This window comes from Gossypium arboreum, chromosome 10 (genome assembly GCF_025698485.1).
Source record: "Gossypium arboreum isolate Shixiya-1 chromosome 10, ASM2569848v2, whole genome shotgun sequence".
In the NCBI taxonomy this organism is placed as follows: Eukaryota; Viridiplantae; Streptophyta; class Magnoliopsida; order Malvales; family Malvaceae; genus Gossypium; species Gossypium arboreum.
Window position 1 is genome coordinate 93028731 of NC_069079.1, and position 17468 is coordinate 93046198.

The 17468-nt window shown below is 33.8% G+C and overlaps 1 non-coding gene across 1 annotated transcript; it reads left to right on the forward strand.

The window, feature by feature from the left end:
- The first annotated feature begins 677 nt into the window (after nucleotides 1-677).
- LOC128282997 (small nucleolar RNA R71) lies at nucleotides 678-784 on the forward strand. The gene has a single exon (XR_008273343.1). It is a non-coding gene; the product is annotated as a small nucleolar RNA R71 (small nucleolar RNA).
- Nucleotides 785-17468: the final 16684 nt, after the last annotated feature.

The following is a 17468-nucleotide window of genomic DNA, read 5'->3' on the forward strand; positions in this document are numbered from 1 at the left end:
GGTTTTCCAAATTTTTTAGTGTTGCTACTTGACTTTGGATCAAAGCATCATTCTTTGCCATGTATGCTTTCAACAAGTTCTCCAAACTATTTAATGATTCAGCTTGAGGTGGTTTTGGAGCTTGCTAATTAAACCCCTGAGATTGGTTAGGTTTATGCTGCATAAGGTTGTTGTTTGGTTCATTTCCTTGGTTGCTACAAGAAAAGTTTGGGTGATTATGCCATGAAGGATTATAGAAGTTGGACCGGGGTCCTTGTCCACTCCTATTTTGATGTTGGTTCCCCACATAGTATACCAACTCGGGATTCAATGGGCAATTCTTAAAAGAATGACCTTTCCCACAGTACACATAGGAAACTACTTCAAATTGACTTGGTGGCTGAACTGCAAAATTATTAGCGCCATTAGTGGTAAAAGGCTTTAACATAGAGGAAACAGACAACACATGAGCTGGTAACAAAGTCAGAGCATCAGCTTCATGAACTCTAACTACACGTCTTCCTGAAGTTGTTCAATGTGTTAGCCATTGATAGTTGTTGCTCGTGATCCTCTCAATGATCTCATAAGCCTCATTATAAGACTTAGACAAAATTGCACCATTCCCAGAATCATCTAACATCAATCTTGTATGTGCATTGAAACCATTATAGAATGTCTCTAACTGGATACAATGAGGAATCCCATGATGAGGACACTTACGAAGTAACTCCTTGAATCGCTCCTAAGCCTCATACAAAGACTCGTCATCCAATTGTTGGAAAGTTGTGATCTCGTTCCTCAACTTAGCATTTTTACTAGGCGGGAAATACTTAACCAAAAATCTCTCTGCTAATTCTTGCCATGTAGATATAGAACTTGGGTGGAAATGAATTGAGCCATGCTCGTGCTCGATCTCACAATGAGTACGGAAACAACTTCAACCTCAGTGTGTCTTCAGTCACATCGACTATCTTGAATGAATTACTCACCTTCATAAACAATCGAAGGTGGAGATGTGGATCTTCCATGGGCATACCACTAAATTTGCCCACAGTTTGTAGCATTTGAAACATCACTGGTTTCAATTTGAATTGGGTTGCCTCAATATCTGGCCTTCTAATTCCTGGATTTAACTCATTGAAAAGCAACACAGCATATTATCTAATGCATCGATCCCTATCATCAGCAATGAGGATAGGATTTCGTACATGTTCGGCTTCATTACCTTGGTCCTGTTTTTGATTTCCAAGGTCCATCTCGTTCTGTCTCTGAGCTATTCGTTCATGTCTTCTTTGTCTAATAGTTCGCTCAATTTCAGGGTCTACTAGGAGTAAATCAATAATCCGATCTATGCTCATAAACATCTGGAAAGAAAATTACAAAATTAAAAATAATAAGTTAGTATTGTTAGAAATAACCAAATTGAAAATAAATAATTTCACAAAAAATGACTATGGAAATAGTTGACAATCCCCGGCAACGGCGCCAAAAACTTGTAACGCTCTAGTTTGTGCAAGTGTACACAGTCGTTATCAAGTAATAAGTAAGTATCAAGTTATCATCTCCATAGGGATTGTATTTGTGCTAAGTCACTTAATTTGTAAAAGTGTATTAACAATTTGATAAATAAAAACAATATAATTGAGAAGTGATGAAAAACTAAGTATATGAAACTAAATGCAATGATCCCTAATGCAATTTATCCTAATTATGAAAACTATATGAATGAGATAGATTTTAGCAGAATTAACACAATAAGCAACAATTATAACATAAATAATCTAGGACAATTAATTTAATTAAACTCAAATTATTATCAACATGCTTATCAATATTCGGAAAAATTATTCCATGGCAACTCAATCTTTCATTAGTTTGGAAACCATGTTAGGTCCTTTCGGAATCCTTTACTTAGTAAATACGCATTTTACTGATCCTTATTTACTAAGCGTTTGTTAGTATTCACGTAGGGTAATAGGGACGTGTTAGGTTTGAAACAGTTTAATCACACAAATCTAAAAACTATGCAGAAAATAGAGCTCGATTAGGGTGTTATGCAACCTATAATTTAATCAGGTTAGGATCTAAATTAAGCATGCACATTTCAATTATGCGTCCATTAGCCGTCGTCTGGTTAGGATTGCTCAGCTAATTCAGGTGCATTTCAATCACATATGAACGAAATACAGACTTGATTTTAATTGAAAACATGATCGATTGAGGCACAAATATTATAAGCTTGAATCAAATAATTTTTATTAAATCAAAGCAGCCATCCTAGCTTAAATAAAATTAAGCTATCATTTTTGTAAACAAGAACAAAGAACACATAGAACACATTCTTGAATTAAATTAAAGTAAGAAAGATTAAACCCAATTTAGAGTGGTTGTCACCCAAGACTCTGACTGATGAGGGCTCCTTTGTTCCTTCACTTTGCTCCTTTGCTGATGGCTTTCCGAGGTGGCCGACCAAGGGTTCTTTAAGAGGCTAATTTTCTCAAAATATTTATGCAAAGATGATAGGCGTGAGGGCTAAGAAAGCTAAGAGAATTGAGAGAGGAGAGAATGGCGAATGACTGAGGGATGACTGAAAAAGTGAGAAAGGGGCTCTTATTTATAGGTGAGGCATGTGAGCTAGTTTGCTAAAAATAGGAGTGTCCATCTTTCAAAACTCCTTCCAAGGGTGGCCAGCCATGAATTGAGGGAATGTGGTTGATTTTGCTTGATTCTTGGTCAATTTGAGTGCCACAACAACTCAGGATTAAGACTCAGTCACCAGTAAATCTTCAGGCAAATCTCTAATTTCTTCAACTCTTCAAGAACCTTGTGTAATTAAACCAAAAGATGGTTTATGAACCTCCATATTCAATAGAATTTTGGGTTGACTTGGCCCTCCATTTGGAGGATTTTGTAATCAAATTAAAGCTCTCAGACCTGTCTAAAAATAAAACAATAAGTTAGAGGACCAAAGAATTAAGTTTTACTAATTTAAATTAATTAAAAGCCAAATTATTAATGAAATATTTTAAAATGAATTATTAAATATAGTTTTATATTTTATTATTTAATTTAATAATGCATGGCCCACTTTATGTCATAAAAATATAATATGCTCAATTTAATATAAAATAAGCCTTTTTATGCATGAAAGCTATATAATAAAGCATAAAATCACATTGTAATAATTTCTATGTCCTGTTTTCATATTTTCACATATTTCATTAATTTATTAAACAATTACTTGGTTTTAACAACAAATTTAAGTAAAAAGGTGATAATTTATATAGGAAAAATCCTATATATTTTTCAGTTTACACGTTTGTACACACCTGTTAGGATTCTAGGTACGCAACCCCCTCTTGAGATGAACCACACCTAAAACAAAGGACAGTTCCATGTCCAACATTAGTCATGCTTAAAACCAACAGGAATAAAAGGTCCCTTTTATAACAATCCAAGATATGACTTAATACTTGCCTTGATCGAACGATTAAGCCTTTCCATGCTGCAACCGATACAAAAGACTGGTTTCAGGCCTTTAGAAATCACCTGCATTCCAATCGAAACCCATTACCCTTAATCATATCGTTCACACAAACACTTAGAACCAAAGTGTAAACCACTTACTGAGAACACAAATCGATTCTAGGGAAGGGAATCAATCGACCAATCCCTAAAATGAGTACCCACATGACAAAAGCAAGGCTAGCACCAACACGTCCCTAACCATAAACGGTAACAAATGAAAATGTTAGATGAAAACTATTAATACAATAGAAAGAGAGAAAGAGAGAAAATAACCGCGTACACACACATCTGGTTGGTCAAATAACAATATCCCAAAACTGAAAAAAAAAAGAATGGAAGTATTCAACCTAACCTTAAGTTGCAAGGAGGGAAGAATTGCGAAAGAGAGAAGAGAAGAGAAGACAAGGTATTCAGCCAAAGAACAACCAGAGATTTAGAAAGGAACGAAAGGTATTCAATCAAGGAACAAAATCAAGTGAGAGAGAGAGGAAAAGGCAAGGAGAAGCAGCCAAAGAATTGATAGACTCAAAGGAATTGTGAAAGGGGGAAGGAGAGCAAGAATGACAAGTACGGGATTTGCAAAGAAGTGAAAACCCGAAATAAGCCAAAACTAAAGACACCACCAAAATTCCTAGAACCAATCGGCCTCCAAAGGAAAAGAAAAGAACCAAAATGTTCCCAGCAGCCAAAATGGAGTGCTCAAACTCACCAAAGCCGAATTCTTTCTACAAAACTGATTTCTTTGAGTGCCTAAAGTTCAAATTCGGCACACCACTCCCTCTCACCTCAACTCCCCATGCTTTTCTCCTAAAATCCCTCCATGCCATCCATTCCCCTCTCAACTACTCAATTCAAAATCCATTTAAACACTTCAGTGTTTCAGTCAAAAGACAATACTCCCACGGCACAGCAGTAAAATAAACACTCAATTGTGCCTACCAGGATTCAAACCTCAGCCTTCAAGTAACTACCATACGCCCATTGTGTAATGTTATAAACACATTAATTTAAAAGACCTACTGACTAGAGACAGGGTTTAATCTTCCAAAAAAAAAACTTTTGCATAAACCAAGGCTTGAACCCAAGACTTGTCAGACACTTATCAGAACACTTAACCACTAAAGCAGACAGATATTTGTATCACAAACATACAAAAACAATTACATAGAATTTTGGGGCGTTACATAGATAGTTAAAAACCAAATGGAAAGAGTTACTTGATACATGATCTAGAATTGACGGTTATTGTTTTTGTATTGAAATCTGACAACATTACCTGTTTGGTGAAAAAAAGTCATATATTCACCGATTATAAAAGTTTAAGTGTCTGATGTTGCAAAAAAAATTGCCTTTGAGATAGCGTATATGACTTGAATTGTTAAAAGATTATGATTTGACAATTGTATATCACTTGGAAAGAATGAATGTGGTTACAGATGTTTTGAGTAGAAAATCTCTGTATACTTTGCAAGCCATGGATATCGATTATGATTGTCTGATAATAGCTCAATTTTAACTGAGTATAGAGCTTAACGATGTTTCTACAACAGATCTGTGAAGCCCAGAAAAGTGGTAACGAGTTGTAAGTGAAATGAATACAGTGTGAAATAATTTCTTAGTCAAAATTTCAAAATAGATCTGATAAATGTCTGTCATTCAAAGACAGAGTCTATGTACTGAAGAATTTGGAACTTTTATAGAAAATTTTACATGAATTATCACAGTAGTACTATGTCTGTTTATCTGGAAAATGATAAAGTGCATAATGATTTGAAAAAGATGTATTAGTAATTCAAAATGAAATGTAGTATTTCTAAATCTGTATTTATATGTTGGGTGTGCCAGCAAGATAAGGATAATATTTTGAAGATAGGTACAATCATTGAAAATACCAAAATGGAAATGGGACAAAGTTACCATAAATTTTATATCAGGATTATCCCTGTCTATGAAAAAGAAATATACTATTTGAGTAATTGTCAATTTTTTGACGAAGCCTGCATATTCCATTCTAGAATGAGTGGATTTCACACTTGATAGATTGCTTGAATAATCTATTTTTGAGATTGTCAGATTATATAATGTGCTAGCTTCTGTTATTTTGATAGAGATCTACATTTCATATTCCAATTCTGAAACAAGTTACAAGAAACTTTGGGTATACGGTTACATTTTAGTACCGGATTTCATTTTCATACGGATGATCAATCTGAACATATGATTCAGAATTTGGAAGACATGCTTCGATGTTGTGTACTTGAAGTTGAAGGTAACTGGGAAAGGTATTTTCCTCTGATTGAATTTGTAACAGTCCAGTTTAGACCCTATTCAGAATAGTGGTTTTGAAACCACAAATTTGAGTCAAAAAATATTTTAATATTACTTTTCATGCTTATACTATGTGGTTAAGCATGTGTAAAAGTTTCATATAAAAATTTGATCGTTTGTGTGTTTAATTTGATAAAAGGACTTAATTGCAGAAAATGCAAATGTAGCCTTCTATTTGATTAAGTGCCTAATTGATTTGTCATGTTAAATGTGAGGTCTTTAAGATGCAACTAGACCATTGATATATTAAATGGACATTTTTGGACATCCATTATAAGCTTAAATATTTATTTTAGTAAGGTTAAATTGGTAAAATGGTTATAATAATGTTTATAATAAAACATAAGAAAAATTAAAGCTTTATTTTCACTTGTCTTAGCGAAATTACACAAAGAAAAAGAAAGAATAAGAACTCTAGGGTTTGGCCATTGATTTTCTTGATTAAGGTATGAGTTTTGTTTCGTTTTTGATAATTTCTATGTTTTTGTAATCGTTGCTTTGTATACTATCAAGCCCATACCCTAATTTTTTATTTTGTTGATGATTTTAAGTTATGCCATTGATGAAGCTATGAGTTTTGTGAAGTTAGTGGTTGATAAATAGAACATATGTTTTGGGTTAACATGTTTTGTCTTTGAAATTTTTCATGAATTTGAATAATTTGAACTAAATTGTAAAAAGGAGATTTTGAGGGACTAAAATGTGAAATAAATGAAATATGTGGGCTAGTATGAGCTATATGAAAATTTGACTAGACATGTGTATAAAGAAATTATGTGTATATTGTGATTTTGCGAAATAGGGACTAAAGTGTCAAAATGTGAAAATATGAGGGCTAGTTTGTAAAGTGCCCTAAATATATGTTTTTGGATTGATTTGAATGAATGTGAAAGTGAATAAGTTAAGTTTGAATTGATATAGATCAAGAACCAAAGAAAACGGAATTAGATCGGGGAAAGTTGAAAGTCGTCGAGTAGCCGATTCTGTTTATTCGAATCCATACGAGGTAATTCGATATACACATAAGTGTGTTTGAATTGATTTATTCATGTACATATGTCATTGTGACAGTCCTAATTCGACCCTAGTCAGAATGTGGTTTCGGGGCCACAAGACCGAGTCCCAAAATTTATTTAAAATTTGGTTGCATATCCTCTATGTGTATTAGTGCATGTGTGAAAATTTGATGTTTTAATTTAGACTTATGAATGTGAATTTCATGTGATTGACTTAGTTGAGAACTTAAGAAAATATGATAGGGGAATATGTAAGGATCAAATAATAACAAAGTGAGGAAACTTGGGTTTGCATTTCAAATTTCCCAAAAACCCAAGTAGTGGCCGGCCAAGCCATGATGCCCCATCCACTAGGTTGAATTTCAATGCAATTCTTTTATTAGTTAACAATTAAAATAAATTAAATAAAGGAATTAAAAAGAAAAGATGAATAAAATAAGGAAGGAAGAATAAGTATTCATCTTCTTTTTTTTTTTTTGCAATTGCCGTGAGTTAGGAGGAGGAAGGAAGAAATGCTCTAGACATTTGGCCAACTCAAAAGGGGTTGATTAAGGTAGGATTTATGTTACTTTTACTAAATTCTTGTGAAAATCTAGTTAGTAGCCAATGTCTTATTACAACCAATATGTTAATTTTCTACCTAAAGGGGTACTTAGATGGCATATGGTTAGGAAGAGGTAAATGCTAAGAGTATGGTGCTTTTGATGTTGTGAATGGAAGTAGTGGAAAAGTGAAAGAAAATTTATGTAGAAATGTGGTATATGTGGATTTATAGGATGTTACAAATAGATGGGAAGCCATGCTAGATTAGGAAAAATTCGGTCAAGTGTTCATGAGATGAAATTTTGTGTTTAGATGAATTAAAGATGATAGTATAGTTGATATCATATATATATATATATATATATATGCATATTCGGCCATCAAATTAAGAGCATAGGTGATGTTGAGTCTAAGTTTTGCACATTCGGCTATATATATATATATATATATAAATGTATGCCCATTCGTGATATTACTTTTGGATTATATATATAATCGACTAAAAATGAGTAATTAGCAAGGGTGGTTGCCGAATGTCCAATTATATATATATGTGCATGTGTGATTGGATTATTGATAGTAGGGTGATAGCATATGGTTATTAGCCAAATAGCTCAAAAACATATGGTAGGAAGATAAGAATTAGTCATGTATCTCCTATGATATGAAATCATTAATATTTAGATATAAATATTTAGCAAGACGGTTAAGCTAGTTAATTTATTGATTAAGCTCAAGAAGTTAAAGGAGGAGAATCAAGCAAAGGCAAAGGAAAGAACATCGAGTAGCCGAGTTGGAACCGTTTTACCCAACACAAGGTAAGTTATTAAGCATATATTTTGTATTGATTTAAATAATCATAATACCTATGTACTTATGCCGAATCGAATGATATATAAATGCATGTAGTGACAAAATTATCGAGTGTAAAAAGAAGTGAGATGTATTGAGTTGTTGATTTCGGCACTAATTGTGCGGGTATAAACATTTACGATAACGAGATTGGCACTAAGTGTGCGAGTTTAATTGTATAGCACTAAGTGTGCGAGTTTGATTATTAAGCACTAAGTGTGCGGACTTACTATATATTTTCGAATAATTATTAACGTTAAGTGTGCGACTTTATCGAGTAGATCATTGACAGCGGAATGAGTAGATACTTTGAGTTCATGAGGAATAGACGTTATGTTTATATCTGGAACTGAGCTTGGTAAGTCTTGAACCTATGCGGTGATTATATTTGAAGTTAGGAACATAAGAATATTGTGGAATAGATGAAATGCTATTATTAGTATAATCTAAACGAAAATAAAATGATGTGTGGAAATGCATCAAATATCATTTCGAATATCATACAAGATGTCAATGGAGGCTTGGCTAGTTGAGAGCATGTAATGATAAATGTGCGTGAAATTATAGCATAGTCGGTATAGATGGAGTACCTAATCTTGCATTATTTGTTTTATTTTATGATACTTTATAAATGGACGGCAGTGTAATGCTTATGACTTACTGAGTTATATACTCATTTGGTGTGTTTATTTGTCACTTATTTAGGTTCCTTTGATCCATTTTTGTGTGCTCGGGACCATCGTCGAAGTCATCACACCAGCTTGCAACTTTTTGGTATCTTCTTTTTAGTTGGTCTAAGGGAACATTTCGGCATGTATAGGCTATTATGTTTTGTTTGAACTTTGGTATGTATACTTTTAGCCATGCGAAAATGGCATAAATGTTAAGTTGGATTTGGTCTTATGATACTTAGTTATAAGTAATAGTTAAAGTCTATTTGATTATTATGCCGTTTGTCATGGCTAATCATTTCCGGTTTTACACTCATGATATGGTTATTGAGTAGTAAGGAGATGCTTGGTAATGATTAGCCTTTGGTATGGCTAGTCATGATCATACTTGGTGATATGTATGTTAAATTACTCTAATAGGTAAAATTTACTCTAATAATAGATGCAGACAGCAGTAGTGATGTGAAATTGAAAAATCACTAAAAATAGTAGAAATGGAATTAAATAATGAATAAATTATGTAATTGAATCTGGATGAGTTTATTTTCATATGGAAGAAACGAAACGACCATATGAGCTATATTTTATGAGATGTTTAAATTTTTGTGAAACAGGGCCAGAGCGATTTCTGGATCCCCTGTTCTGACTTTGGAAATTCACCATAAATTTTGTAGAGATAATTAGAAGTCATCCTTTATATGTGAAGATTCATTATTGAGTCTAGTTTCATTAGAGGCAAGCGGCATAGGCATTGAAGCCCTTTGTAGGGAGATATCTAAGTCGTAATGCTCAGAAGTCAGAGTAGTCGAACCCTGAAACAGGGGAGATTTTAACAAATAAACTGTACTAATTGGCCCAACCAAAAATTCTACAAAACTTTTATTAGATATATATATGAGTCTAGTTTCAAGAAAAATTTACGAAATTTGATTTCGAGTTTCGAAATTCAAGATACGAATTTTTAAGTGACTATAACGCAGATTGACAGCTTGTCTGGGAGTTTCAAAATAAATTGTTTGAGTTGTATAAATGATTAATTAAGCCCGATAACACCTCGTATTTGACCCCGGTGTGTGACACCCCTAAAGTGACCCTAGTCGAAAAGTGGTTTCGGGACAGCTAAACCGAGTCACCGAAGCATTTGAATGTGATATTTATTGTCTAGAATATGTGAATATGAATGTGTGAAAGTTTTAAGCTTCGATTTAGTAAATTGCATGTGAATTTAGTCAATAGGACTTATGTGTGACGCTTTTCAAATGTGATAGGTTAATCTATAAGGATCAATTAGTGTATGAAATCAAAAGGGTGGACTTGCATGTCAATTCCCCCCCTAATTAGTAGTGGCCGGCCATGAGCATGAGGGTGGACAAAATGTTATGGCTAAAACATGTCATAAACATGTTGGGTTAATGCTTTATGTTAGGAATAATAAAATAAAGAACATGGACAATAAAATATTAGTGTTAGTAGTAGGAGAAACAAAAAAAAATGTGTGTGGTTGTTCCCCCATTGTGCCATACCTAAAAGAAAAAAAAAGAAAAAGGCTTCATCCTCCTTGTTCTTCTTGACCGAAAAATCAAAGGAAGAAGAAAGGAGTCTTCTTGCTTCATGTTCGGCTGGTTAGTGTTTTAGGAGGAGGTATGTTTGATGTTGTTCCATGAGATTCATGCATGTTTTTAGTTGTTAGCTTGAGTTCTACCTAGCCCATGGTTTAAATCTTTGCTATGTGATGAAGATGAGCTAAGATTCGGCTAAGGTGGATTTGTGTTAATGTCATTTGCATGCTAAATGTGAAGCTTTGTAATGATACATGTGATGGTGGATTGATGACTCTTGGATTTTCTTTTTAGCATTTTTTTTGAGTTAGACCTTAAGTTCTTTGTTTAAACCATGACCAAAATTGAAATGGTATGGTGTCTTGATGCATTCGGCCATGGTAGGAAGTAGAAGAGAAAAATGGTTGTTGCTCATGTTATTTGGATGAGAAATGGTAGTAAGGTGAAGTGCAAATGTTAGTATTTGATTACTAATGCATATATGTGTATGAGCCGAGTTTTGAATTTGAAACAAAATGGTATGTAGTCAATACAAGTAACCATATTTGTAGGAAGTATTAAGCATATATTGGCCTCAACATAGACATGCATATTCGGCCACATGAGACAGATTGGTGTTGCATGTATTCGGTTAGAGGCAAGCATATTGATGCTTTTATCTTGGCTTAGATAATCGGCTAAAAGAGAGTGTGGGCTAATATGTTGAGTTGATTCATGATTTTATATATATATGACTCTAATGTCTAATGTATATATGGGTTAAGTACCTTGAGTTTCTCTTTTTGATGTTCAAATGATTAAATCCATTTGTTTGTTAAATTAAGCTCAAGAGCAAAGGGGAACTAAATCCGATAAAGGGAAGGAAAAAGTGATCGAATAGCCATCGTAATCATTCGGCAACTTCCGAGGTAAGTTTTAAGTGATTAAACGTTGAGTAAATTCAATCATAATAGGACATAATGAGTTGATTTAATAAGATATGATGTGGCCATGATATGTCTTAAACTCAAATGGTAAGTTCATAAGTGTTTGGACTTGGAAATTTAAGAGCAAATTGTAATAATTTGCTTTGGACAGCAGCAGTAACGTGATTTTAGAAAATCACTATAAATTGTTGATGTGGAATTATGGGCTGAATAAAATATGTAATCAAAGCTAAGTTAGTCTAGTTTCTTATAAAAGAGACCGTGTAAGCAAAGAAATTTCCTATAAAGAGATATTTAAAGTTGTGTGGGGACGAAGGTCGAATGACTCGAAATCCCTGCTCGCTTTTTAGAAAATCATTATAATTTTACAAAACTGGTTATAAGATAAAATTTATATACTTAGACTCCTTAATGAGTCTAGTTTCAAATGAAATTAAATAGAACACATTTTGAATTCTGTACAATGAAAAATTTGATTCGTAGTGAAGAGTGGTCAGATTAGTCAAATAGTGAAACAGGGGAAACTTTAAGAAAAATCTGGTATTGATTGGCCAAACCTAAAATTCTAGAAATTTTATGGATGGAAGATATTCGAGCCTATATTCAGGGAAAATTAACGGCAAGTAGTTGAAGTTTTGTAGCTCCAGTTATAAATAATTTAATGACTATTGCTCAGGAAAACAGCTCGTAGTGAATATGTGATTTTGTTGTAAACATGGATAAAACTTGTTTCAGTTGCTCATAAGCTATTGATTAAACCCATACGTGAATTCTAAATCGTGATATTGTAAAATGATATATGAGTGTTAGATGGATCTTTGATATTAAAATTTGTGAAATTGTAAGTTTATGAGTATTGAATATGAAATGAGAGTATGGCGTGAAATTGAATTATTCATTAGAAAATGATTGATGTAGATTCGGCCAAGACAAAGTGTATACATGATAGTATATGTGGTATGTGAAGTATATTTGGATAATTGTGATGTGAATACATGAAAATTTATATTTTGATTTAGGATTTTATGTGATGAATGTGAACATGCATATATGTGATAAGGCCGAATGGCCAATGTGATGAATGTGAGCATGCATATGTGTGATAAGGCCGAATGGCCAATGTGATGAATGTGAGCATGCATATGTGTGATAAGGCCGAATGGCCAATATGATGAATATGAACATGCATATATGTGATAAGGCCGAATGGCTAATGTGAAATATGTATGAGATATGTATATGTGGTAAAGCCGAATGGCTAGTGCGAAATATGTATGAGGTATGTATATGTGGTAAAGCCGAATGGCTAGTGTGAAATATGTAGGCGATCTGCAGATATTGTGGCGAACGACCAAATGTGAAAGGTGTGTATTATTAGATATTTGATGAGGCAAATGAATTACAAATATGACAGTCGATGTGAATGTTGTAACATGTGATTAAATGTACATGAAACTTGGAAATATATTCCGGGTAAGACCCGATGACTACGTGTGGAGATTTTGTCCGGGTAAGACCTGATGACTACGTGTGGAGATTTTTTTCGAGTAAGACCCGATGACTACGTGTGGAGATTTTGTCCGGGTAAGACCCGATAACTTCGTGTTGAGATTTCGTCTGAGCTAAAGGTCTCGCCGATAATCCAAGTAGAGGTTAAAGCTATAAGACTTCGTAATAAGAATTGCTTATAAATATATTCAATGCAAAAGGTTAAACAGGTATGTACTCCAAGTTTATATGTGAGCTTGATTTGAACTAAATCATAAGGTAGTTATGTGATGCATACGTGAGCAATCTATGAGACTATTCCTATGATTATGTGACATCGGATCAGTGTGAGAGGTTATGTGAAATTTTGCAGTATATCTATGTCACATGAGCTCACTTTTATGTGAAAGTTTATCTGCCTATTGTATATGATGAGATGTGCATATTCGGTAAAGGGATGGTATGCCCGAAGGAAGAGTGAAATATAAATACGAACAACTATGTTATAATTTGATTGTTATCTGTTGACACTGCTTAAAACTTACTAAGCATTGTAATGCTTACTCCGTTTACTTTGTTTTCTCTGTTTTATAGATCTCACTTCGAAGCTACAGGCTCGAGGACCGTCAGCAACTAGTCACACTATCACTATCCACTGCTTGTTACTGTTATGTTTTGAGTTATTTTATGGCATGTATAGAATAGACTAGTGGCGGAAGAATATTTTTGGTTAATGTATATAAGCCATACGAAAATGGCATCTTTTGAATGTTTACTTAGAGAAGTTTGAATTTTATCCCTGGCTGTGCTTAGTACTTATTTAAATGAATGATCTTTATTTCAAGAAAAAGTTCAAAATTTTACTATTCTGATATGAGTTACAAGTCCGGTAATGCCCCTTACCTATTCCGGCGACGGTTACGGGATAGGGGTGTTACATTTTATTGGTATCAGAGCTACGGTTTAGTCGATTCTAGGACTAACGTATCACGCGTGAGTCTATTTATACATGCCATAAAGTGATAAAATGATAGTGTGATGATTTTTGACTATTAAAATGTGTTTGTTGTATTGCAATGAATTTTGATCCCGATCGAGCTGTAGCAAGCTTCTGACTATGAGAATTTATGATATAACTTCACTTGGATATGCTTAAATTATTAAGTTAATCAGGTACGTATCATGTACTCGCATTTAAATTTTGATTTTGATTGAATTATAAGGGTATAAGTGATGCAATTTTGAAAGAGCGTACGACTATAAATGTGATCTTTGTATGTGGCTATGGAACTGAAAGTTGAATGGTCGATAAGCATGATGTGTTTATATTCAAGTAATGTAAATGATATACTAATGTGTATTGTTATATATGTATATATACATGAGAATTGAGAGTTATATATATCCGGGCTATGTCTCGAAGAGCATTCGTTCTAGTGATGTAACCGGGATAAGTCCCGAAGAGCATTCGAGCTAGTGATGTATCCGGGTTAAGTCCCGAAGAGCATTCGTGCTAGTGATGTATCCGGGCTAAGTCCCGAAGAGCATTCGTGCTAGTGATGTAACCGGGCTAAGTCCCGAAAAGCATTCGAGCTAGTGATGTATCCGGGTTAAGTCCCGAAGAGCATTCGTGCTAGTGATGTATCCAGGCTAAGTTCCAAAGAGCATTCGTGCTAGTGATATATCTGTGCTGAACCCCGAAGAGCATTTGTGCTGGTGTTATATCCGAGCTAGGTCCCAAGAGCAATCATCTTTGGTGGACGTGTATTCGGCCTTCGTGCCTAGTAGGCTTCGTGCGGTAATTTGAGCAAAGTTTAAGTGTTCATTACTATACTGAATTCAAATTTAAATGAGATGATATGTTTAAAAGTGTACATACATGATGTTTATAGACTTGGTTAAGTCATTTCAATGTGTAACAACAAATGAATAGGGGCACTATGTGTGCAAATGATTAGAGGCACTGAGAGTGTGAGTTCTTCAACCGAGCACTATGTGTGCGAGATCGGTCAGTAGACATTAAATGAGTAAAACAAGATTCATGTAAGACCTCGTATGGAACGAAGGCATTGATTTAAGATGGTGGATATGTTGTTAAGAAATGAATTCATGTTATAAATGTGTTACAGATTTCGTTTATGGGATGCTTGGTATATGAAGTCATATGTGCTATTGCTAAATGACCCCTATTTTTTTTGTTAATCATGTTCAAGAAATAATTTCGATTAAGTTCGACATTTGAAAGTCTGTAAGAATTTTTGATAAATGCTGATAATTTTGGATATATGGGTTATGTGCTAAAATAAATCCCATGCCGGTATACTATATGAGGCTTTATGCCAAATCGATTGTATCTGGTATCGTTAACTGTGATTGAATGTGCTAAATGAATTCAATGTTCGGTATGTGGAAGTTGATTTTCGTTGGAAATAGGTTAAGTTGAATAGTGAGATATGATGGAGTTATAAAGGATATTTATTGGGATGTTTGAGTATATGTGTACTTTCGGTCAGGTTACAGCTTATACATGAATGAAAATATGGGTTACAAACATGTGGGCTGATGATGTGAATTATACATGTTAATATGTGCTTAATATGTGTTTGAAATGCATTTGTGAATTAAATTAAGTGATTATTGCTTATGAAATCAAGAAAATGAGATATATGTGCATACTTGTAGAAATGTTTATGTATTTGTTTTAAGATAAGAAAATGATTGTTTTTGATCGATGCGAAATCAATAATGAATTACAATTGCTATCGATGAGCTAATGTTTATATGAATATAATTCAATAAGAGGACGTTATCCTAAACTATGCATCGGTAGAAATTTTCGGGGACGAAAATCCCTAAAGGGGGGAAGAGTTGTGACACCCCTAAAGTGACCCTAGTCGGAAAGTGGTTTCGGGGCCGCTAAACCGAGTCACCGAAGCATTTGAATGTGATATTTATTGTCTAGAATATGTGAATATGAATGTGTGAAAGTTTTAAGCTTCGATTTAGTAAATTGCATGTGAATTTAGTCAATAGGACTTATGTGTGACACTTTTGAAATGTGATAGGTTAATCTATAAGGATCAATTAGTGCATGAAATCAAAAGGGTGGACTTGCATGTCAATTTCCCCCCCTAATTAGTAGTGGCCGGCCATGAGCATGAGGGTGGACAAAATGTTATGGCTAAAACATGTCATAAACATGTTGGGTTAATGCTTTATGTTAGGAATAATAAAATAAAGAACATGGACAATAAAATATTAGTGTTAGTAGTAGGAGAAACAAAAAAAAAAAAGTGTGGTTGTTCCCCCATTGTGCCGTACCTAAAAGAAAAAAAAAAGAAAAAGGCTTCATCCTCCTTGTTCTTCTTGACCGAAATATCAAAGGAAGAAGAAAGGAGTCTTCTTGCTTCATGTCCGGTTGGTTGGTGTTTTAGGAGGAGGTATGTTTGATGTTGTTTCATGAGATTCATGCATGTTTTTAGTTGTTAGCTTGAGTTCTACCTAGCCCATGGTTTAAATCTTTGCTATGTGATGAAGATGAGCTAAGATTCGGCTAAGGTGGATTTGTGTTGATGTCATTTGCATGCTAAATGTGAAGCTTTGTAATGATACATGTGATGGTGGATTGATGACTCTTGGATTTTCGTTTTAGCATTTTTTTTGAGTTAGACCTTAAGTTCTTTGTTTAAACCATGACCAAAATTGAAATGGTATGGTGTCTTGATGCATTCGGCCATGGTAGGAAGTAGAAGAGAAAATGGTTGTTGCTCATGTTATTTGGATGAGAAATGGTAGTAAGGTGAAGTGCAAATGTTAGTATTTGATTACTAATGCATATATGTGTATGAGCCGAGTTTTGAATTTGAAACAAAATGGTATGTAGTCAATACAAGTAACCATATTTGTAGGAAGTATTAAGCATATATTGGCCTCAACATAGACATGCATATTCGGCCACATGAGATAGATTGGTGTTGCATGTATTCGGTTAGAGGCAAGCATATTGATGCTTTTATCTTGGCTTAGATAATCGGCTAAAAGAGAGTGTGGGCTAATATGTTGAGTTGATTCATGATTTTATATATATATGACTCTAATGTCTAATGTATATATGGGTTAAGTACCTTGAGTTTCTCTTTTTGATGTTCAAATGATTAAATCAATTTGTTTGTTAAATTAAGCTCAAGAGCAAAGGGGAACTAAATCCGATAAAGGGAAGGAAAAAGTGATCGAATAGCCATCGTAATCATTCGGCAACTTCTGAGGTAAGTTTTAAGTGATTAAACGTTGAGTAAATTCAATCATAATAGGACATAATGAGTTGATTTAATAAGATATGATGTGGCCATGATATGTCTTAAACTCAAATGGTAAGTTCATAAATGTTTGGACTTGGAAATTTAAGAGCAAATTGTAATAATTTGCTTTGGACAGCAGCAGTAATGTGATTTTAGAAAATCACTATAAATTATTGGTGTGGAATTATGGGCTGAATAAAATATGTAATCAAAGCTTAGTTAGTCTAGTTTCTTATAAAAGAGACCGTGTAAGCAAATAAATTTCCTATAAAGAGATATT